The sequence below is a fragment of the Lissotriton helveticus genome, chromosome 2_1, assembly GCF_964261635.1.
Source record: "Lissotriton helveticus chromosome 2_1, aLisHel1.1, whole genome shotgun sequence".
NCBI lineage: Eukaryota > Metazoa > Chordata > Amphibia > Caudata > Salamandridae > Lissotriton > Lissotriton helveticus.
The window spans coordinates 2020303154-2020327425 of record NC_136059.1 but is presented as its reverse complement, the minus strand read 5'-3'; the positions used below and the strand labels follow the sequence as shown (position 1 = coordinate 2020327425).

General features: G+C 42.0%; 1 protein-coding gene across 5 annotated transcripts in view; it reads right to left on the bottom strand.

Annotated features, from left to right (window-relative positions):
- GRIA2 (glutamate ionotropic receptor AMPA type subunit 2) overlaps positions 1-24272 on the bottom strand; it is a 512702-nt gene that overhangs the window by 373464 nt on the left and 114966 nt on the right. The gene's annotated exons all lie outside the window — the stretch shown is intronic.

Sequence of the window (24272 nt, the reverse complement as noted above, 5' to 3'; positions counted from 1 at the left end):
TGATTTCAAGTGACAGCGAGGGAGAGTTGAAGATCAGCAGAATACTTATGTACTTTGATTTCTTATCACATATGTTGAGGTCCCAGAAAGTAATTTTTAAATGATCAAGAGAGGTGAAGATCTGGGAAGCTGGACTTATATGAATTGTTTTTTGGATAGGAAGACATAAATAACTTCAACATAATGGGGTTAAAAAGGATTTAGAAAGAGGGCATTGAAAGAGTGGGCTATATGTTTATAGTATTTAATTCCACACCCGCGATTCATTTTACACCGCCTTCAGGTTGTACAAAACCAGGCAGCCCGCCTCATATTCAAGATCCCTAAGTGGCAATCGGCGAGGCTTTTGCTCCGTAGGCTTCATTGGTTGCCAGTGAAGGAGAGAGCAGCCTTTAAGATGGGCTGCATGGTATTCAAATCCCTTCATTGCTCTTGTCCTGCTTTTTTGAAATCCCTGATCACCCTGTATCAACCTGCTCGCTCTCTCCGTTCAGCATCTCATCACTTGGTTGTCACCCCCAAATTTAAACTTAATAAATTTGGAGGCCGTCGTTTTGCTTTTCTTGCCCCTAAATTTTGGAATTCCCTTCCTCTGATCATCAAAACCAGCAATTCCCTTTTTGAGTTCAGGAAACTTCTCAAGACTTTTTTGTTTACCCTTTCTGAATAAACTCTTCTCCGCTCACTTACATGTCCCTTCAGCCAGCGCCAAGAAACCTCCGGGTGTTAGTGCGCTTAACAAGAATCATTTAACATAACATTTAACATAACATAGATTGAATATAAATACATTTAGGTCTCACGCTGTCTTGTGCTGGAATTTACCAAACATGTGGGTACTGACTTTCTCTGCATTCCAACGTGGGTAAAATTCTACTTGAAAAATCTACAAAAATGCAGGTAGAGGTGCACTTAATGCATGAAAGTACACATTTCTCAGGAATAGTAGTTCAGTCAATATGATAAACAAGCATTTACAATGCAATGGTCTCGGCATTCTTAAAGTTAGAGCTATTCGCATTGCTCATGACATTATCTTTATTTATGTTTTTGTTTTTAAAACATAAATAAACTGCATTGTCATTTACAATGCCAATAGCTTATTCGCTCGCAAATGCGAGACCTATTGCATTTGCACCCACACAGAGCCACCCACACACACAAAGCCACCCACACACACAAAGCCACCCACACACACCCACACACACCCACACACAGCCACCCACACACAGCCACCCACACACACCCACAGCCACCCACACACAGCCACCCACACACAGCCACCCACACACAGAGCCACCCACACACAGAGCCAGACACACAGAGCTAAACACACACAGAGCCAGACACACAGAGCCAGACACACACAGAGCCAGACACACACAGAGCCAGACACAACCCACACTTCGATCAAACACAGTGTTTGTCTTCACACATTATTTAAATCCTGACTTTCCTTTTCTCTGCACTGTTGTTAGATAGTGCAGCACAGCTTTTACTAATATTGGATGAATACCCGCAAGCTTAAACCCTACTGGGAACCAACATAATTGAAATTCTAGCATTAACTGCAAGCCAGTGAACCACGAAACCCAAAAGCCATGTATAATACCAACCACAGCCCTGCCACTAAACCCAAAAAATCCAACACTGTCTTGTACACCGACCCTTTTCCAACCAGTGACATGCAGGAAACCAACGAGCCATGTAAATAAACCATAAACCTAAACCAAAAAAAGTTGTATATATCAACATCTGCCAGAAGTACCCGCTTGAGTGGTTACAACCAATGATCCAGAGTAAGACAGAGTTCTATGTTCCAAACCAAAAGATAAGTCAGAAATAATATCTGAATCACGTATATTAATCACGTCCCAGTAAACGAGTCAAAGAAATGTAACTGAGTTGTCAATAACGATTAGAGTCCCTGTGGTCAGCGTTATGCAGCTTTTATTAGCTAAATGCTTAGGATGAGCTATACCTTCACATGTGGCATAGACTGTGGTCCGGATAACAGTATACTGAAAATTGAGGAGGTGAGTGCATATAGGAAAGTATACATTTACTATTCTAAACTCCATGTCTACACACCTTGAAGATATAAATGTGGTCAAGATACATATGTGTGCAGTTAAGGATGGAAATTCTATACTTGCTTGATCCGGTCGATAAATTTGGCCCGATATTCAGCACACAATATTCTGTACCTACAGATATGGCATACACGTACTTCACAAAACAATAAAGCATTGCAGCGATGACCCTGCCTATGAACACACAAAACTAAGCTTCATACACCAACCCCAGCCATTACAAAAGCATATTTTTAGTTAACCGGAACCCTCGTTACAACTCTTAACGAGGCTAGGCTACTCACAGTTTGAGCCTTATTTACTCGGGTGTCGGAAGGAGATTCAGGTTGTTTTCTCACATGAGGGGAGGGGGGTGGGGATTAGGAGTAGATGAGCGTAGTTCATGACTTCTGCCCACCCTGAGTTTTTTGGACAATTGGTGCATTCCAAGGACGGAATGCACCGGGTTTGGGCACTTTGCTTGGGGGGGGGGAGGGGTGTTAAAAGTGACAGCCTGGCTGAGTGGTCATTCATAGGTTTGCCTTTCCCCCTGGTGCTGTGGTCAGTTTTTCCGCCTTCGGGACCACGCTTTAAACCCACCAAGTACCATGGAGCCTCCCTCAACCCCACACTTTCGACCGAGAAAGCCTGCTAACACGTGGTGGGCCTACACCCTCCACCAGCCGAGTCCGAGCCACCGCGTGTCAGGGCCCGCAAACCGGCCCGGCAGCCTCCGCTCTCTGTAAAACCATGAACCATGACTGAGAACGGGAACACCTGAACATGGGCGCAGACAGAAGGGCCCTCCCTTCCCAACACAACTCCGGGATTTTCTACCTATTAGCTTAGAAGTCTCACGTCAACTGATTTTGTCAACTAAATCAGGTTCCCCCTTTGATCCCTGTCCCCCCATGCTGATACATGCCCTGGTAGATACGGTTAACCCTACCATAAATAGTATTATAAACTCATCCCTGTCCTCTGCCATGATTCCATTGGAATGGAAGCTGGCGGCAGTAAAGCCACTGCAAAAAAAATCATTGCCTGATCCCACCACACTCTCCAACCTCCGCCCTATCTCCTTGCTGCCGCTGCTTTCTAAAATGACTGAATCAGTGGTGAACAAACAGCTGACTAAATTCCTGGAGGATGAGGATATCCTGCACCCTAATCAATCTGGGTTTCGGGCCTCACACTCCACTGAGTCTGCCCTCTTGTACACCGTGGAGACATTGAAGGCCGCCATGGATCAAGGGAAGAAGGCCGTCCTTGTCTTGCTTCATCTATCGGCGGCCTTCGATACGGTGTCCCACTCAATACTGATCAGTCGTCTGGTGGTAGCAGGGATAGCAGGCACTGTGCTGGATTGGTTGAAGAACTTCCTTGATCACCGTAGACAGGTCACGGTGTTGGGAGAACACCGCTCAGAGGAAAAAAGTATACAAACAGGAGTGCCCCAGGGCTCCACTCTGAGCCCGGTACTGTTTAACCTGTACATGACCCCCTTGATTGAGCTGATCTCGTCCTTTAACATCAGTACCATTTCTTACGCTGACGATACTCAGCTCATCTTGGTACTAGACGGGGAAAACGGAAAGGCAGAGGAAAATCTAAAAGACTGCCTCACTGCCACCTTTATTTGGATGCGTGAGAACCATCTCAAATGTAACACCGGGAAGACCGAAATTATTCCTTTCGGCCCCCAAAACCCCTTTTCCCCCAGTCTCTGGTGGCCACTGGATGTGGAGTCCCCCCAGATACCATTGCTACGGCCCGAAACCTAGGGATCAGGTTTGACAGTGCCCTATCTTTTAAACAGCAGGCAGGGGCAGTGGCTGGGTCTTGCTTTAACACCATCAGAGGACTTAGAAAGTTTTTTGACTTTCTGCCTCTGACTGCCAGGAAGACGGTGACAGTGGCACTTGTAACATCTCGTTTGGACTACTGCAATAGCCTATATGCAGGACTAAATCGATCTGTCCTGCATAGGCTGCAGGTTGTCCAAAATGCCGCGGCCCGTCTGGTCCTGAAATGGCCGAGGAGGTCATCGGCCTCGGCCGCTCTCAAGGCCCTACACTGGCTACCCATCCACAAACGCATACTGTTCAAAATCCTCGTGATTACCTTCAGAGCCTACCATCGACAAGGACCCAAATACTTTCTCCCTTGGTTCAAACTGTATGCACCCACACGTTCCCTCAGATCAGCTAATATGAACCTATTACAGATACCCAAATTCAGACTTTCAACAAGAGGAGGTAAATCCCTCGCTACCTTGGGTGCTAAGGCCTGGAATAAACTCCCACCCAATTTGCGTCTGATCTCCATTGAGAAAGACTTCCGCAAGGCTCTGAAAACTTGGATTTTTAACCTCTCAGATACGGTCTGTATGACACTGGTTTAGCCAGAGTGTTTCAGCATGGACAAGATGGATGTTGCGAGCTGATTTTTTCCGGCCTGTCATCTAGGCTACGGGCTATAAGCGCCAAGATACTCCCTGGAGTGACAGCCGCGCTATATAAGTGTATAAAATAAATAAATAAAATAAACAGAGGTGCCAAGGCCCAGGCAGGGCGAGCCGGAGCGGCCTGCAAGCACAAGGAGGCAGCAGCTTCCTGCCTGAAGCCATCCACTGAGGGCACCAGCAGTGGCCTCCTCAGCACTACCGCTCTCAGCGCTACACCCACCTTGGCGCTACACACCCACCTCGGCGCTACACCCCCACCTCGGCGCTACACACCCACCTCGGCACTACACACCCACCTCGGCGCTACACCCCACTCGGCGCTACACCCTCCTCGGCGCTACACCCCCTCAGCGCTACACCGCCTCGTCTATGGTGGGCTGTGGCATCATCAACTTTATACTACCAATTTGCCTCAATAAGAAGTTTAAGAAGTAAGCAAGAGGGGCACTAAGATTTAGGGTCAGAATATGAAATCTAATATGGATGGTTGTGCAGATGCTGACTACTCCATGTCATTGTCTCTACTGCTTATCTATCAGAAAGGGGGGGGATGAACTACATAGGCCAAATACCAGTCTCAGAACTTTTTGTCTCAGAGACCCTCAACCACACGTTCACAGACTATGGTGTAAGTAATCTCCACTTAATGTGCATCATCGGGTCTTGTCACTTGACATCAAAACCCCCACAAGGAGGAAGACTGTCTGTATGTTGACAGTGGTGAGTGGATTAAAATTATCTCCTATCCTTTAGGTGAATCTTTATTGGGGGAAAAGAGTAGGATAGGGATAAGTCTAAAAACAAAGCAGTGTTCAGTGGATGAGTCACTGGTCCACGACACCTAGTGGTTAAGTCGCCATGTTTTGGCCTGGAAAAACACCTACGGGTCTAATGCCTTCGTCAGGACAAAAAAAATATATATGGAGGCCTTATACTTCAGGGCTTCCCGATAGTCTGTTGTTAGTGAGTGGAAGCACTCACTCGTCTTCATCAGTGAGCACACGTTGCTCCAGATGGAACATGGTTTTTAGGTACAGTCTTTCGGACTACAACTTAAATATGCATTTCATTTGCATCATGGTGTGAAGAAATGTAGGTCAGGGGTTTAAGCTTAGATTTAAACCGTCCTACACAATGCGCCTGCATTCATCTCTCCAACCAAATGTTTCAACTGCTTCATCTGTGATCCCTCTAACACTATATCTTAACAATCCACCTTGTATTCTCCCTCATCGCTAGTTATAATGAATGTTACTTATTGCAAACAAAGAGTACCAATTTTCATTCCAACAGTTTTATTAATTTTTCTAAAGTTTTTATTGTGTCACAATTTACTGAAGTAGCTAGTATGTTTTAATATTGCCTTAATCATGCAATTTCAATGTTTGAGGCACTGATTGCTTCAGCTGACTCATGTATTAACTAAGCTTAAACTTTGTAGTATTCATCTATCAGTAATATAATCAGTTTATAAGGATGGGATCACAGCCATAAATTGATGGTGCTCCTGGCCCTTTACGCCTTCCGATTCTTGTCTTATTTAAAGTCAAGAGAACATTATGGTTTCTAATAATGGAGCCTCAGCAGGCAGTGCTATTGGAAAGCTTTGATCCAGCATAGGAATCCCACCCAATATCTGTCCAGCATAAGATAGGATGAGTTTCACAAATTTTTCCTTTTTGAACCCCACCATGCAAGGCATGATGGTCCAGAGAAAAATGTCAAAATGTCCCTTATACACAGGGTGAAAAATCCCTGGATGTCAGGAAAATTGGCCTTGATGTTAACATATGAAGAAACCTTTTTGGTTGCTTCCAAATCATTGTAAAACACTTGTCTACTACTTTTCAAACTCTTTCTTTCTGAGCCAAGTGGGAACTACCTCTTAGGAATATATATGAGACGTTTGATCACCAGATTCTTGAATTAATTTTTTTTGGGCCCAATGTTCTCAATATGTTCAATACGTAGGCCCTTACTTGGCCTTTTCTACTTTACTATTTCTACTCAATTTCTGGCTAATGTGCATACCAGTGCCATTTCAGAGTAAAGATCTGTTAAATTAATGGTCAGTAGAAATAATGGTTGTCCCACACCAAATTAGAAAAATAGAGTAAAGTGTAATAATTTGTTCGACATTAAACTTGAAATTTCTACCTGCTCTCAATCAAAAGTTATCCCTTAATAAATGTAAAAATGTAACCCAATGCTGTCCTATGAAGAGGCAGGCCTTGCAGAAGTGCAAAATGAATCTACAAGTTTTTCACTGCTATGACATGTAAACGTTTAAACGTTTAAAGTGCATGCCCAACGTTTTAAATACATTGCGCCTTGCCCTATGGGCTATTTAGGGCCTACTCTGCGTGACTTATATTTATTAAAAAAGTAAGGTTTCGGCCCAGCAAAAGATTTATTTTGCCAGGTCAAAATGGAAGTTTAAACCTGCACATGCAGGCTGCAATGGGAGGCCATAGACTTGTTTAAAGGGCTACTTATGAGGGTGGCACAATGAGGTCTGCAGGATCATTAGTAGCATTTAATTTATAGGCCCGGGGTACATGGATTACCACTGTACTAGGGACCTACAAGTAAATTAAATGTGCCAATTGGGTGAAAGTTAATGTTATCGTGTTGTAGGGAGAGAGAACGAGAACTTAAGTACTAGATAGTAGTGGTAAAGTGCAGAGAGTACTAAGGCTGGCAAAAACGAAGTCAGCAAAAGCAGGATTGAAGGCAAAAAGTCGGGGGAAAACCATACCAAGGATGTCTAACAGTGATGGGTTAGTGCATGCCTGCCTAAAGTGCAACAGTGGTAGAGGAGAGAAAAACAGTGCTATATCTTGGTGATGTTTATTCTCTCCCTTTGATGCAACGAATATTAGCAACTTTGACTGCTGTTATGGAAGTTAGTAAATCTGATTCACGGACTCTGTTTCAGGTTAACTAATGTTAACCAATATTTTATATAGTGCTACATAGCACACACCTGTCCTTTCAAAGTGCTGTAAACAATATGCCATTCTTGTCAAACTTATAGTAATCAGTTTAATATTTCTTGACTGAAAGGATTGAAGGTTAAGTCTGCTTTGCCAGAATTCAAACTCATCACCTCGGCAGATCACATTTTGGCTATTTTAGGTCACTAAACCCATCCTGCCAGCTGGATGGTAAACATACCTGACATTAACAAAGTGTAGTTATATTTTCTATGTTTTGTTAGGTTTGATCAAAGTGCTTAATTGATTTATTTATCTATATCAGTGTCAGATCTATCCATAGTAAATTTTCTTTTGTCAAAGTTTACTTTAAGAATAAATCAAATCTAATTTTTTTAAATGGACAATATAGGCATCTTCACTGGGATCTAAATCTGCTGCCTAACTGATCTAGAGTCTTGATTTATAAATGATTACTAATGTAGCAATTGGCATGAGACCTTGATGCCTTTTGGTACAGGCCTCAAAAGTACAAAGATTGACCAATATAGAAAGTATTGATACTAAATGTTGCCCATTAAAAGTCAGGTAGAAAGACGTTCATTCCAGCGATCAATCAGATTTGATGAAAAAGCTATCAGCACTAATGGTAATAAGGGATTAAAAGTTGTGTAGCTTAACCTTAAAGCACATGAGTGGGACTACATCATTAAACGCCTCAAGTCGAGCTCACAGCATTTCATACACTGGAATAAAATTGAATAAAATAATTTACAATAAAATCAAGTTTGGCAACTCAATTTTTCCCTCCGCAAATATGGAAGCAATTATGGGTGACACTCCTTAATCGTTTAAATTGCAGGGCTTGCATTTGACATGATTTTATTGTATTATATCTGATTGAGGTTTCATTTCCTTATGAAGGTTTTGCTAAAATCAATTGGATCTAATTTATGTGAATTTGCCCATGTAATCTCTCTGCTGTTTGAAACTCCTCTATATTTTATTCACGTATGCCTAACTTTACTTTTCGTACCTTGTGGGAAGCAATATAATCTGGTCTGTTTGCTAGGCTGGCCGAAATTTACACTGTGTTGGCATAAATCAAGTGTTTTGGGGAATTTTGCCTTATGCTTGTTAAGTAAAATTCCAGTAATTATGCCATTATACCACTTTGTGAATTTTCATGCCATTCAGGGGTACAAAATTGCAGTAAACCGTACCATATGTGCTAAAAAATGTAAAAGATTATTCTCTTGTGTTCGGTTTGACATGAGGACGTATTTCACACTACAACATAGCAATAAATTATGGATCTGTATTTCATGTATTCACAAGTAATTTCACCAAAATTGTACGTAATTACGCGAAAGCAAATTATGTGAATTTTGTATACCCCAGTCTTGTCACTATATTTCCTGTTCATATGACCCATGGTGACTACTCTATTCCGATAGAATTAATGCTGCTATTCCTTACAGACTGTAGAAGCAGGCTGGAGAAGCAAATTGTTCAATAATTACACCCATATGAACTCTAAAAAATAAAAACACCTTCTCATGCCTCTGGAGCAACTAGAGAAGGTGCTCTTTATCTCACTTATCTACCAAATAAACAAGAGTTAACATGGTCTTACTTAAACCAGAAACTGGAAAAGTGCATATTAATATCTCTGCTGAAAATTGATCACACATATTACTTCTCATGTTCTACAATGAGCATTTAGTGCAATATTGCAATGTTTGAAACCTTTCTAACTTTGCCCAACTTTAACATGATGATCGATCCAGTCCATTAAAACCCATGGACTCACAATGGACAAATGCGCATTATAGCTCAGCCCATCCACACTCTGATGGCTTTACTCCAGAATGCTGACCAATGGGATGGATTTAGGATATTGGAAGGAGGTATGCCATCCTGCCATGGATGCGTAGAGCCTGGCTCTACCTGCCTTGCTGAAGATCATATTTTAAGCTCTCTGTTATGCCTTCTGGTTATTTTTGTACGAAATGTAATGCCTTGTGGGCTGCCATGTTATGGCAGCCCACTGTGAAATATGTGTGCCTTTTGGAAAATAAACTCTGCAGTCTATTTCTGAGAAACAAATAATTAATGGCCATGATGCTCTGGGAAAATATGCCCTGCAAATAGTGGCTGGCAATGATCTTTCCTGTCATGTAACTTCATGTCCTGCAAGGCATCCATGGGAAGAAAAACTTGCATTACAGGTACCAACTTAAATAGAGTAGGTCTTCTGATGGGTTGACCTGGTGGCCATTTGATGGATGGGTCTCTAGGTCATAGGGATTTCAGCCAGATGAATGCTGTGGTCAGAAACCCAGTGGTTCTTCTGACTCAAAATAAAGTGAGGAGAATTGTAGCAAGGTTCATTGTATGGAGCCCTACATGATTTTTAAGTCTATAGGTGAATGTAGTCACTTGTTCCACACCCACTATCCCTATTTGAACATGCTCACTTGGGAGTCAGATCTCTATTTTACAGTTTTCCTCAGTTTGGGGGAATAGTCCACTTTAAGCACTATGGTGTAGTGTCAACATTTCAAACATGTAGCGATTCATTTCCACATCATTTAACTTATTCTAACAGATAGTGGAAACTGTTGCATATTGCAGTCCTTGTTTTTGAAAAGAAGTGTGTAACAGATAAGTACTGCGATGAGTAGAAGGTTCATTCATTTTTTATTAAATGGTATAATCCTACGAAACTCTCACAGGATCATGAAAAGTAGGAAGGAGTAGGTTATGTTTCAATACACTCTAGTATGCTCACTTATTACTCTAGGAAGGAGTCTTCTTGGAGATGGTGTTTATAAGAGTCCACTATTTATGTCCATTGGTGTGGGAAAAGTTGTGTGTAGAGCTAAGGCTCTTCCCACACCCTACTCAGATAGAGGTATGAAAGGGGAGGCCAGTCCTCCCCCATACCAAACTATGCACACTTATCATCTGATAGAGGGTCCTGAAAGGAGAGCCCAGTCCCACCCCCCACTCTACTACACACACCCATCCTTGCAGAGAGAGGTCTCAGCAGAGAGGCCAGCCCCTCCACACACCCTACTATGCACACCTGTCATCTGAGAGAGAGGTCTGAAAGACGAAGCTAGTCCCCCAATGCCCTATTATACACACCCATCATCTGGGAGAGTTCTGAAAGGAGAGTCTAGTCCCACCCACGCCCTACAATGCACACTAATTAATATACATTAAAAGAAAACATAGAAATTCACTGAAATACCAAAGGTTAAAGTAACTTTCTAGTTGGCTGTGATACAAAGATCTCTATTTGTTTAAAAATAAGCTTAGAAATTAAATGAAAAAAACAACAGTTAAAGTAAGGTTATAGTTGGTGGATTTGTCATTGACAACATTAACATTTTGAACAAAAAAAAACAGAGATTAAATAGTTATAGTTAGCAAGGCTAATTATAACTTGTGCCCCCGCCATGCACTGTATATGACATCACATATGAATTGTCACTCATGAGCTGGTCTTTGACATCATTTATGACATCACTGATGTAAACAGGTTATTCTAATACATTTTATTGATGTGATGTTGCCCTTCCCAGAGTACACCTCTATAAGTACACAGTTTTGCATTTGTTTGATTTTCATATGTTTATTATTTGAGTTACATAAGTTGGATTAACTTCACACAAGCCATTTGTTTATCTATTTAATTGTTTCCCTGAAGTTACCCCTTCAACAACCTATCCACTATACTCACAGTTTTGGAGACCAGCAAGCTCCCTGTTCTTAATCCAATGCACTCTCCTCATGCCCCTATTGGAATAACAATTAGGTCTTCGTTCCAAATATCCTTGTCATCACGGAATGCACAGGAACCAGAAGTGTCAGAAAATTCAAATTCTCAGGTAAGGTAATGGCAGTGCTATTGAACAAGATTGGCTAACAGAATGCCTTTTTAGCACCTTCTGTCACGCTGGGATAATGCCAGTATTCTCACTGTCATCAATGAGAAAACAAAATTCAGTGTATCTTGCTTGGAGCCCAGGTACCCTACTGACATGATATTTTTCATATATAAAGTATCAGATTATGTAACAACCTTCCAGCGAAGCGTTTGGAAATTCTTCTCAGCAGTCCAAAACACACATGATCCATTCCAATCATAATACAATTGAAGGTCAACAGCATTCTGTATGTCATGCTTAATTGTTACACTTAAACATGTTTCCACTGTATGCTGATTAGGGTTCAATGCAATTCACTGTTCTTAAAAAGTAAATCTTGTGCAAAGTCCATAGGAACCATGCCTTGCAGCCCGCAATGCATTGGGTTCTTAATAAACACTGCGTTGGACGAATATGTGAGTTTGTCATGTTTAACCAAGAGGTCCGGATGGGCACAGTTTGAACATTAGAAGTTTGATAAAATGGCCCAACAGCCCGGATGTGGAGGTGAATATAAGTGGAATGAAAACAGAGGATGAACTACGTGACTAAAATGGTTTAAAATGGAGTCAAAATTGGAATAAATGCTACACAGGAGCATTACACGCTGTGCTATTGGCATCGGGGTGAGAGCACACCCGACCAACTATGTAGTTATCAATTACAGGTGCCATTTGGGCAAGGCATCTAACCAATGTGCACACATTCAAGGAAGAAGTTGACAAATCGCTAGATGATGTAAGGTGTGCATCCCACCTCTACAGTTGTTTCCCTATTTCTAAGGACACATTTGGATCTTGCATGTAAAGTTTCTGATAATATTTCCTTAAAGGTAAAGTATTAAAATGGTCTCTGTAACAAGACCTCATTATCGTCACAAATTGTTTAATGCTGGTCCTGGCTTATTGAGCCATAGTCCTAATGCCCAGTATGAGCCTAACAGCCTCACTAGATTCATACAAAGAACTACAGTACTGAAAATAGAGCTGCACATTTTCATCGGCGAAAAGTCTAATGGTTTGCACTGTAGCCTAAAGTACATCTAAGTAAATGGCCCTACTGTTAAACAATTCTTAATAGTGCATACATGTCTCTCCTCTAACAGGGTACTACTATACTGAAAATGAATCTGCACATTTTCCGCAGAGAAAATTCTAATGGTTTGCACTTTAGCCTAGAGTGTATCCGAGTAAATGGCCTTACTATTGAACAAGTCCAAACAGTGCAAATATGGTTCTCCTCTAACAGGGTTATTTTAACAGCAATTTGTAGTCTTTCATAGTAGTCTTCCCTATTTTACTTATTATGTAGCTAGTAATGGATCCTCACATAACTCATTTCATGGAGTTCAACTATTACATCAGAAGTAGTGTTTGTTGATACATGTACATTCTTCTATTTGTTGTGTAAGATACTGTCTAAAATGTTCAGCGAAAGCTCCATCTATTATACCCCTTGACTGAGTTGGTTGGTATAAAATATATCAGTGAACTATGGTCCAAGTGTAACCTCCCCCTCTTCTGTATCCTACGTCTCTTCAGAAGCTCTTTAAAGGGAAATAAAAATAGTCTATCAGTGGCAGCTCCTCCGCTAAGAGGGAAAAGTTTCCTGAGAACTCCTCAGGAGCCTAATGCACTGCGCTATTCACTCTGAAGAGTGTAAGTGATCATGATTTATACAATGTTGATGGGTTACTCGTTAGGAATCATAGTTCATCATGCATAAACAGAAATTAACAATTCAAATACATCTTCACAGAAAGTAGTAGGTAAACAGTTGTCCAAGATTGTTTAATTCCCATGCTGGTAAAATTGTTGTGTCATCACAAAATTACGCATTTTCATAATTTTCAAGGTGTCTCCCAATGCATTTCGGGCTTGAAAGTCAGCCCTTCGTCAGGGGAATCTACAACAAGATAGTATTTACATCAATATACATTGCAGTCAATACATATGTGGCATATCATATCAAGAGAGCCAGAATTTGTGCTCGAAAGAACAACACTGTGTACTATATGGAGAACGTCCTGTGTTCATGGCTAGGAGCAACGAAGAAACGAGTGAAAAAAGAAAAGTGGAATATGAGCAACCAACTAAACGTTCTAAACCCGACACGTGTGTTAGGTGAAAGAAAAGAAGGCTGTAAGAAATCTGTTGTGAAGTGAACTGCTTATATTGATAACTAGAAATGCAGTCTCCAAACATGTGCCCAGAGAGGATTAGTTAGTGTACTTACGAAGTGAAACGTGCCGGACCTTTAATCTAAAAGGTGAATGAGTTAAAAAGAAACGCTCTTACTAGTCCAATCGGAATATGGCTCGACCACTTTGAACGGCGCCGGGATTCGCGCTCAAGTTGATAATATATTAGTGGTAAAGCTACCTTGAAGGGACAAAAAGACCAGAGGGAATCAAAATATTACAATCGTAGGGTGAGGTGAGGTGAAGACGAAGTAACTCTATTCATTGCTATCGGGAATCTTACCGAGTGAAGAACGCCAGCGCTCCCGAGTAACCAAGTGCTTCTAACGTGTGATTAGAGGCAGACCACGGAAGTGCGCAATAAAAAGGGACCATTGAGAGTAACCAGCCCTGATCACAAGAAACTGAATACCAAGAATTCAGACCTAAAAGTACGTTTATCCCACCCATGTCACACAAGACCATCGATCTGTTCGAGACCTTAGTCAAACAAGACATCTCCAAACTACCTCAATACGGTAGGTCACCTTCGAACCTCAGTTCAGGTGAGAGGTCAGCCTTACGCTCACTTCAGACCAATCCAACTCTACACATCACCAAGGCAGATAAAGGAGGTGCCCTGGTTATCATGGACAAAGCCAAGTATGTAAGCAAAGTTGAGAGCATGATAAATGACACCACTACATACTTACCTCTATCTGATGACCCGACCAATGAGTTTTTGGTCGTTTTGAATACTATTCTTACGAATGCCCTTGAAATGAAATGGATCAGTCCTAAAACCAAAGACTACTTATACACCAAGTTTCCTCGCAGACCCAAGATCTATATGGTACCCAAAATTCACAAATCTTTGACTGACCCCCCCTTGAGACCCATTGTCTCGGGATGCGGTTCTATCCATGACACATTAGGCCGATATTTGGACACTTTCTTACAACCCATTGTACAATCAGGAATCACATACATACAAGACACCACTCATCTGCTCAATATCCTCAGAGAAATCACCATTCCCAAAGATAAACAAATTTGGCTGTGCATTATCGACGTCATAGCACTCTATACCTCCATCCCACATTGTGAAGGTTTGGAGGCCATAGAATGGGCACTCTTGAGAGCAGACACTCCGCGAGCCAACCAGACATTCCTCATGGAAATCCTACATTTCTGCTTGTTTCATAGCTACTTCAGTTGGCAAGACCGTTATTTTTTGCAGTCCAACGGAACATCTATGGGCTTTTTGGGAGCCCCCAGCTACGCGAATATTTTCATGATGAAATACGAGCTAGAGAACATACTGAAAAAACCACAATGGCAATCCAATTTGCTGATTTTCAAGAGATACATAGACGACATCCTAATCGTCTGGCAAGGCACACTACAGGAGCTTGAACAGAACATAACAGAACTGAATACCATTAATCCTCGTATTCAATTCACCCACAAGATTGATGAACTACAAATTCCATTTTTAGATGTTCTGATCAAGGTCAATAATGGACAGATTACAACCTCCATCTTCACTAAAGCCACAGACAGAAACAACGCTCTGCTTTACCAGAGTTTCCACCCATGGTCACTTAAAAAGCACCTCCCATACTCCCAGTTTCTCCGCATCAAATGGATTAACTCTGATCAAACCACCGGCATGCAGATGATGGACATCTCCAAAGACAGATATAAACAACGAGGCTACCCTGAAAATGTTCTCAATGAGCCAGTAACTAGAGCCTCTAAAGTAACTCGTGAGTCACTCTTAAAGAAACAAACCAATACGGTACGCCTTAACCTGTAATTGCTATGTTACAATGGCCACATAACATGTCTGAACTGGGGGGTTTCCCATTACCCTTATACTTCGGGGTCGTCCCATTTGCGTGCTCAGGACTGGGTTGCGTCTGTTTCCACATCCTGCACTGGCAGGTTACTGAACCAAGGCCTCCCATGCCCTCGCAGTCTCCAGTGCCTTATCGTTATTAGTTTGCTATTAGTTTGTTTAGCATGCTGAAGCGGAACTGTACTTTCACTCGCCGCCCACTTAACTAGGTCTGCTCTCCACACCACTGGAGTCAAGCTATCCTGGCAGAAGGCGGCTGATAGCCAGAAACCGGTCCAGGAAAGACATGGCTTGGCAGTTCGGGCTGGACTGTTCCCATGAGGCACAGGGTCAAGGCTGATTTGCATATGGCCATGTTTGAACTGGGGTGGTGTGGAGTGCAAAAAAACGATGGATTTAGGCCCAGATCGCTGTACTGGGGTGAATGTATGACATTGTTCTGCATTCTGTCTATCAACTGTTGTTTTTGCATTTGCTCAAGGCAGTGGGGCAACACTCCTCTGCCTTAGCGGAGGAGCTGTAAAGGTTGCAGCAGCGGGTGCACTCAGTGTGAAAAAAAGGGGCTTCGATTGTGGATATTGTAATCTATGGGCTTGAACTTGACTATGCGTGCAAAAGGAAAAAGGTCCTGCTCAACCTTTAATTCTGAAAGAGGGAAAAGTTTCCTGAGAACTCCTCAGGAGCCTAATGCACTGCGCTATTCACTCTGAAGAGTGTAAGTGATCATGATTTATACAATGTTGATGGGTTAATCGTTAGGAATCATAGTTCATCATGCATAAACAGAAATTAACAATTCAAATAAATCTTCACAGAAAGTAGTAGGTAAACAGTTGTCCAAGATTGTTTAATTCTCATGCTGGTACAATTGTTGTGTCATCACAAAATTACGCATTTTCATACTTTTCAAGGTGTCTCCCAATGCATTTCGGGCTTGAAAGTCAGCCCTTCGTCAGGGGATTCTACAACAAGATAGTATTTACATCAATATACATTGCAGTCAATACATATGTGGCATATCATATCAGGAGAGCCAGAATTTGTGCTCGAAAGAACAACACTGTGTACTATATGGAGAACGTCCTGTGTTCATGGCTAGGAGCAACGAAGAAACGAGTGAAAAAAGAAAAGTGGAATATGAGCAACCAACTAAACGTTCTAAACCCGACACGTGTGTTAGGTGAAAGAAAAGAAGGCTGTAAGAAATCTGTTGTGAAGTGAACTGCTTATATTGATAACTAGAAATGCAGTCTCCAAACATGTGCCCAGAGAGGATTAGTTAGTGTACTTCCGAAGTGAAACGTGCCGGACCTTTAATCTAAAAGGTGAATGAGTTAAAAAGAAACGCTCTTACTAGTCCAATCGGAATATGGCTCGACCACTTTGAACGGCGCCGGGATTCGCGCTCAAGTTGATAATATATTGGTGGTAAAGCTACCTTGAAGGGACAAAAAGACCAGAGGGAATCACAATATTACAATCGTAGGGTGAGGTGAGGTGAAGACGAGGTAACTCTATTCATAGCTATCGGGAATCTTACCGAGTGAAGAACGCCAGTGCTCCCGAGTAACCAAGTGCTTCTAACGTGTGATTAGAGGCAGACCACGGAAGTGCGCAATAAAAAGGGAAATAGAGATCGAAAGAGAACTGCGTGTGTGCTCGCCATGTTGGAATGATGTTCCTAAATGATCAAAAACGCTGCGTACAGGAACATGTGAAACCAGGACTAACAGTGTATTAAATGATTAAGGATGCAAATCAGACCGGGTCCTGTAATTTTCTAACATGATGTTATTTATAGTGAGAACAGAACAAATATATTTACAAAGCACCAAGGTCTGTACTCAGGTCTATGAGACAGTATCCCGAATATCAGCGCTGCCACTCATGGTGTGCACAATCTAACAAGTTAGGAATTGCTATAATCCGTGGGGTAAAACAGGATGCTACCAAATGCAAATAAATTACATGAAACATGCTAATTCGAACTTGTCATTTAATCCTGTTGGGATCAGGGTCTGTAAATACCAAATCCAGTATGTCTCACGCTGTGAAAGAATTTGCGCACGATCTTGTTCAGGGTTAACTGCGATAACTTGCAAGATGCCAAATTTGAGTTGGGCAAGGTTGTGCCTGTGTGTGTGCCAATGTTGAGCAAGTGGAGAGTTGACATTTTGTGTGCGTATCCTGCTCTTATGTTCTGTGATTCTAGTCCGCACACTTCATTCGGTTTTGCCCACATAAAGTAGGTCACAGGGACATTTTATGTAATAAACCACAAAATTTGTGTTGCAAGTTGCTGTATACCTGAGAGAGATGGATTTACCAGATCTGGGATGGTTCATAGTCAGTCCTGTGATTGCGTTGTTGCAATTGGAACAGTTCATGCATTTACGCAGTCCCTTGTGTTGTGTTTTTGGTTGGGAGGGTTTGGTGTTTAGCATCTCTTTTAAATTGTTCGCCCTTTTGTATGCAAAAAGAGGCTGAGTACTAAACATATCTCCGAAGTCTGGTTCGGATTGGAGCAAGGACCATCGGTTAAGAATGATGGATTTAACTTGTTTGGATTGTGTGGAGTACGTGGATACAAAAACCTCCCTCTGGGTGGAATGAGAAATGGTTTGTTTCTTTAAGAGTGACTCACGAGTTACTTTAGAGGCTCTAGTTACTGGCTCATTGAGAACATTTTCAGGGTAGCCTCGTTGTTTATATCTGTCTTTGGAGATGTCCATCATCTGCATGCCGGTGGTTTGATCAGAGTTAATCCGTTTGATGCGGAGAAACTGGGAGTATGGGAGGTGCTTTTTAAGTGACCATGGGTGGAAACTCTGGTAGAGCAGAGCGTTGTTTCTGTCTGTGGGTTTAGTGAAGATGGAGGTTGTAATCTGTCCATTATTGACCTTGATCAGAACATCTAAAAATGGAATTTGTAGTTCATCAATCTTGTGGGTGAATTGAATACGAGGATTAATGGTATTCAGTTCTGTTATGTTCTGTTCAAGCTCCTGTAGTGTGCCTTGCCAGACGATTAGGATGTCGTCTATGTATCTCTTGAAAATCAGCAAATTGGATTGCCATTGTGGTTTTTTCAGTATGTTCTCTAGCTCGTATTTCATCATGAAAATATTCGCGTAGCTGGGGGCTCCCGAAAAGCCCATAGATGTTCCATTGGACTGCAAAAAATAACGGTCTTGCCAACTGAAGTAGCTATGAAACAAGCAGAAATGTAGGATTTCCATGAGGAATGTCTGGTTGGCTCGCGGAGTGTCTGCTCTCAAGAGTGCCCATTCTATGGCCTCCAAACCTTCACAATGTGGGATGGAGGTATAGAGTGCTATGACGTCGATAGTGCACAGCCAAATTTTTTTATCTTTGGGAATGGTGATTTCTCTGAGGATATTGAGCAGATGAGTGGTGTCTTGTATGTATGTGATTCCTGATTGTACAATGGGTTGTAAGAAAGTGTCCAAATATCGTCCTAATGTGTCATGGATAGAACCGCATCCCGAGACAATGGGTCTCAAGGGGGGGTCAGTCAAAGATTTGTGAATTTTGGGTACCATATAGATCTTGGGTCTGCGAGGAAACTTGGTGTATAAGTAGTCTTTGGTTTTAGGACTGATCCATTTCATTTCAAGGGCATTCGTAAGAATAGTATTCAAAACGACCAAAAACTCATTGGTCGGGTCATCAGATAGAGGTAAGTATGTAGTGGTGTCATTTATCATGCTCTCAACTTTGCTTACATACTTGGCTTTGTCCATGATAACCAGGGCACCTCCTTTATCTGCCTTGGTGATGTGTAGAGTTGGATTGGTCTGAAGTGAGCGTAAGGCTGACCTCTCACCTGAACTGAGGTTCGAAGGTGACCTACCGTATTGAGGTAGTTTGGAGATGTCTTGTTTGACTAAGGTCTCGAACAGATCGATGGTCTTGTGTGACATGGGTGGGATAAACGTACTTTTAGGTCTGAATTCTTGGTATTCAGTTTCTTGTGATAAGGGCTGGTTACTCTCAATGGTCCCTTTTTATTGCGCACTTCCGTGGTCTGCCTCTAATCACACGTTAGAAGCACTTGGTTACTCGGGAGCACTGGCGTTCTTCACTCGGTAAGATTCCCGATAGCAATGAATGGAGTTACCTCGTCTTCACCTCACCTCACCCTACGATTGTAATATTTTGATTCCCTCTGGTCTTTTTGTCCCTTCAAGGTAGCTTTACCACTAATATATTATCAAGTTGAGCACGAATCCCGGCGCCGTTCAAAGTGGTCGAGCCATATTCCGATTGGACTAGTAAGAGCGTTTCTTTTTAACTCATTCACCTTTTAGATTAAAGGTCCGGCACGTTTCACTTCGGAAGTACACTAACTAATCCTCTCTGGGCACATGTTTGGAGACTGCATTTCTAGTTATCAATATAAGCAGTTCACTTCACAACAGATTTCTTACAGCCTTCTTTTCTTTCACCTAACACACGTGTCGGGTTTAGAACGTTTAGTTGGTTGCTCATATTCCACTTTTCTTTTTTCACTCGTTTCTTCGTTGCTCCTAGCCATGAACACAGGACGTTCTCCATATAGTACACAGTGTTGTTCTTTCGAGCACAAATTCTGGCTCTCTTGATATGATATGCCACATATGTATTGACTGCAATGTATATTGATGTAAATACTATCTTGTTGTAGATTCCCCTGACGAAGGGCTGACTTTCAAGCCCCAAATGCATTGGGAGACACCTTGAAAATTATGAAAATGCGTAATTTTGTGATGACACAACAATTTTACCAGCATGAGAATTAAACAATCTTGGACAACTGTTTACCTACTACTTTCTGTGAAGATTTATTTGAATTGTTAATTTCTGTTTATGCATGATGAACTATGATTCCTAATGAGTAACCCATCAACATTGTTTGAATCATGATCACTTACACTCTTCAGAGTGAAAAGCGCAGTGCATTAGGCTCCTGAGGAGTTCTCAGGAAACTTTTCCCTCTTTCAGAATTAAAGGTTGAGCAGGACCTTTTTCCTTTTGCACGCATAGTCAAGTTCAAGCCCATAGATTACAATATCCACAATCGAAGCCCCTTTTTTTCACACTGAGTGCACCCGCTGCTGCAACCTTTACAGCTCCTCCGCTAAGGCAGAGGAGTGTTGCCCCACTGCCTTGAGCAAATGCAAAAACAACAGTTGATAGACAGAATGCAGAACAATGTCATACATTCACCCCAGTACAGCGATCTGGGCCTAAATCCCTCGTTTTTTTGCACTCCACACCACCCCAGTTCAAACATGGCCATATGCAAATCAGCCTTGACCCTGTGCCTCATGGGAACAGTCCAGCCCGAACTGCCAAGCCATGTCTTTCCTGGACCGGTTTCTGGCTATCAGCCGTCTTCAGCCAGGATAGCTTGACTCCAGTGGTGTGGAGAGCAGACCTAGTTAAGTGGGCGGCGAGTGAAAGTACAGTTCCGCTTCAGCATGCTAAACAAACTAATAGCAAACTAATAACGATAAGGCACTGGAGACTGCGAGGGCATGGGAGGCCTTGGTTCAGTAACCTGCCAGTGCAGGATGTGGAAACAGACGCAACCCAGTCCTGAGCACGCAAATGGGACGACCCCGAAGTATAAGGGTAATGGGAAACCCCCCAGTTCAGACATGTTATGTGGCCATTGTAACATAGCAATTACAGGTTAAGGCGTACCGTATTGGTGTTACAACAGATAAAGTAGCTGAGAGGGGGTTGCTCTAGTATGTATCAGCAGTGGATGACTGAGACACACCGGTGGAGAAGGGTGGGGTGGGAGGGGGTGGGGTATTTTGTTAATTGTTATTTTATTTAGTCATTTGGGGACTATTCCGTCTAGATATCTAATAAAAGTCAAGCCTCTGTCCTTCTGTTGCAAGATGCAATAGAGTAGAACTATCGAGAGATAGCCTGAAGAATATAAGTGTGGAACCTATGGAACTGACGCGCTAAAAGGCTGTGAGATTCCTGACTAAAGGAGTGGTTGCACTGCAGGACAATGAGTACAAATAATATTGTAACATTTGTTTGTGGATGTGTGGAAATAAAAAGCAATAAAAAAAATTTTTTTTTTAAATCATTTTATTTTGTCCTCCTGCTGTGCCAGCTTGCGTGAGTGGGCGGGGGGCTGAAGAGCAGGGGAGCAGTGGTACAACCCTCCTAATTGCACAATGACTATTTGGTTGGCCCTCTCGGGCAGCTCAAAACAGTCATGTGCACTTTCCCTGTTCTCCATGCAGGCTGCAGTACAGCCTCCATGGAGTACATGCCCACCTCTCCAGCCCCTGGCTGAGCTCAATGTCATGGCGTTCAGACGAATCACAATGCTAAAGCTGAATTGCAGCTATGATCGGCTGTGGGGAGCGTTGGAGCGTTGGTGCTTCCTTTTCACACAAGAAGCCATGAAGAGGACGCGGGAGAGGCAGCGGCGGCCAGTCAGTTGGTTGGCCGGGAGGTAAGTGATTTTTTTTTTAAACCCTATCCCCCGGCCACGCCCCTTTCCCCGCTCCTCTGCTGCTTCCAGGAAGCATCCACAACTGCAGTCTATTCTGGAACACATGACTGTAGGGGTGTGCACAATATGTAAACCCATAGTCCTCATTATTTTTATCAATATATTGCACAAACCAGACGTTTGTTAAGGCAAGAATCCAGATTAAATTCCCCAATGTTAGTCTAACCCTACCTATTCTGTCAGAACTTGCTGGTTTAGTCACATCTGTAAAGGGGTCTATGAGGCAATTACAATCTCCACAAAATCAATCAATATTTACTTTATTCGATTGACATCGGCAATCATAAAAGTACAGTAAAAACAATCATACAAGTATAATAAGAAAATCAGTTGATGTAATTTCACAAAATATATTCCATACGGGTTCAGTCTCAAGCATAAGCATGGTGCACAGCTATTAAGAATTACGAAACATACCACCAAACAGTAAAATCATCTAGAAATTGTAAATATAGGAAAGTGGGTCCACTTGGTTAAACTTCCTATGTACAAGAAATAAGCAAATATACTTTTGTAGCAAATTGCCCCATTTGGGACAAATTAAAACAACATGTAAAGTGTCCAGTGCATATTACTCTACATATGAACATGTAGGATGCTCTTGTAGCTTATGCCATCCCGCTACAAACTTCGGAAACGTTCAAACGAAAATATGTTAAAAGTCTTCTGTGGCTAACCGCCATATCCATTGCTAAATAAAATTCAATTTTATCAATAGATTTTATCATAGCATAATGTGTACAGCAGATTTTACACCATGAGTCTAGCATTCTAACTTCTTGGGCAAATTCCTAAAATGCTTTTTTGACCCCTAAAATATCTGATTCGGAGATTTGTTCTGGCAAGTTAAAACCATGCGATAGGCCCAGATTTGACAGGGTATACAAACACTATAAGTCAAATTTAAACAGTCTCTTAATATTAATCTGTTAAAATCCACCTCTTTTTTGCCCATACAGAGCACCATAAAAGTATGGGGTGCAGACTTAAATAGTCAGCTTTATAAGCTGCCCAAATCTCTTCATGTGCTATTTCAGCAGGGACATTCTGTGGGGTTCGTAACAGTTCCCTTAAATATTTATTTTCTGCCATTTGTATTGAGATAGGCGGTTTGTATCACTACATTTCTGCCCCATATGTTACAGTTGGGACACACTTAGCATTATAGAGGTGTAACATAGACTTTATATGACTATAGCCTAAAAGCCTAGGATTGAATATGTGATTTCATTAATGGCTCCCAGGACAATCTATCGTCCATCAGTATACCTAAGTAGCTGAACCTGTCTACCTTGCCTATAGTATTATCCTTTATTACATATGTTCTAGTCTTAGTGCCTATGGGTCCCAAGGTCATAGAATATGATGTCCCCAAATTTTCCCCAAAAATGGCAATAAAAGGTGCAGGCCATTTGCTGTATGGGAAATAAGGAGGGTGTCATCCGCATACAACAGAGCGGGAACCGTTCTATGTCCTATACTCTGTACATCTTTGCAATGATCCCTTAAATACTGACATAATTAATTTATATATAAAATAAAAAGGAAAAGAGCTAATATACATCCTTAGCAGACCCCTTTCCCTAGCTGAAAGTGCTTAATGCATTCTCCAAATAGACCAAATGTTACCGTCGCTTCGAGCCCGTGTGTAAGCTTGTGCAAAAACGCCACTATAGCCTCATCCATCCCCATGTCCCTCAACACAGCCCACACCTTGGATCTTAGCATTGTGTCAAAGGCTGTGCTGAGGTCCATGAAGGCTAAATGTATGCTTTATTTTTTAGCCACCATGTATTTGTTGACTAAAAGATATAAATTCAAATTCTGTTCTATCGTGCCTCCTCTCAACCTGAACCCATGGTGAATTTCTGATAGGATATTTTTATCATTAGTCCAATATGTTAGACTCTTCAACAAGACCCCACCCAACACTTTTACTTCCGCATCCATCAAAGAGATCGGACGGTAGCACGCTGGGTTAGCGCGGTTCCTTTTTTTGAAAAAGGGTACTATGATCAATTGGGTCCAAGAAAAGGGAATGTGACCATGAGCTGCTACATTCAGATGTTGAGTAACCAAAGGGGCCGATAGATCTATGTAAGAATTAAAGGGGTCATCTGGGACCCCATCTGGGCCCAGCGCTTTCCCTACTGACAATTCCATTATGCTTTCCCTCACCTCTTCCAGTCCAAAATAGACAGTATTTCCTGTTGCAGAGCAGGCGGTTTTAATGTGGTCGATATCTCCTGCATATATGCAGCTAATATGCTGT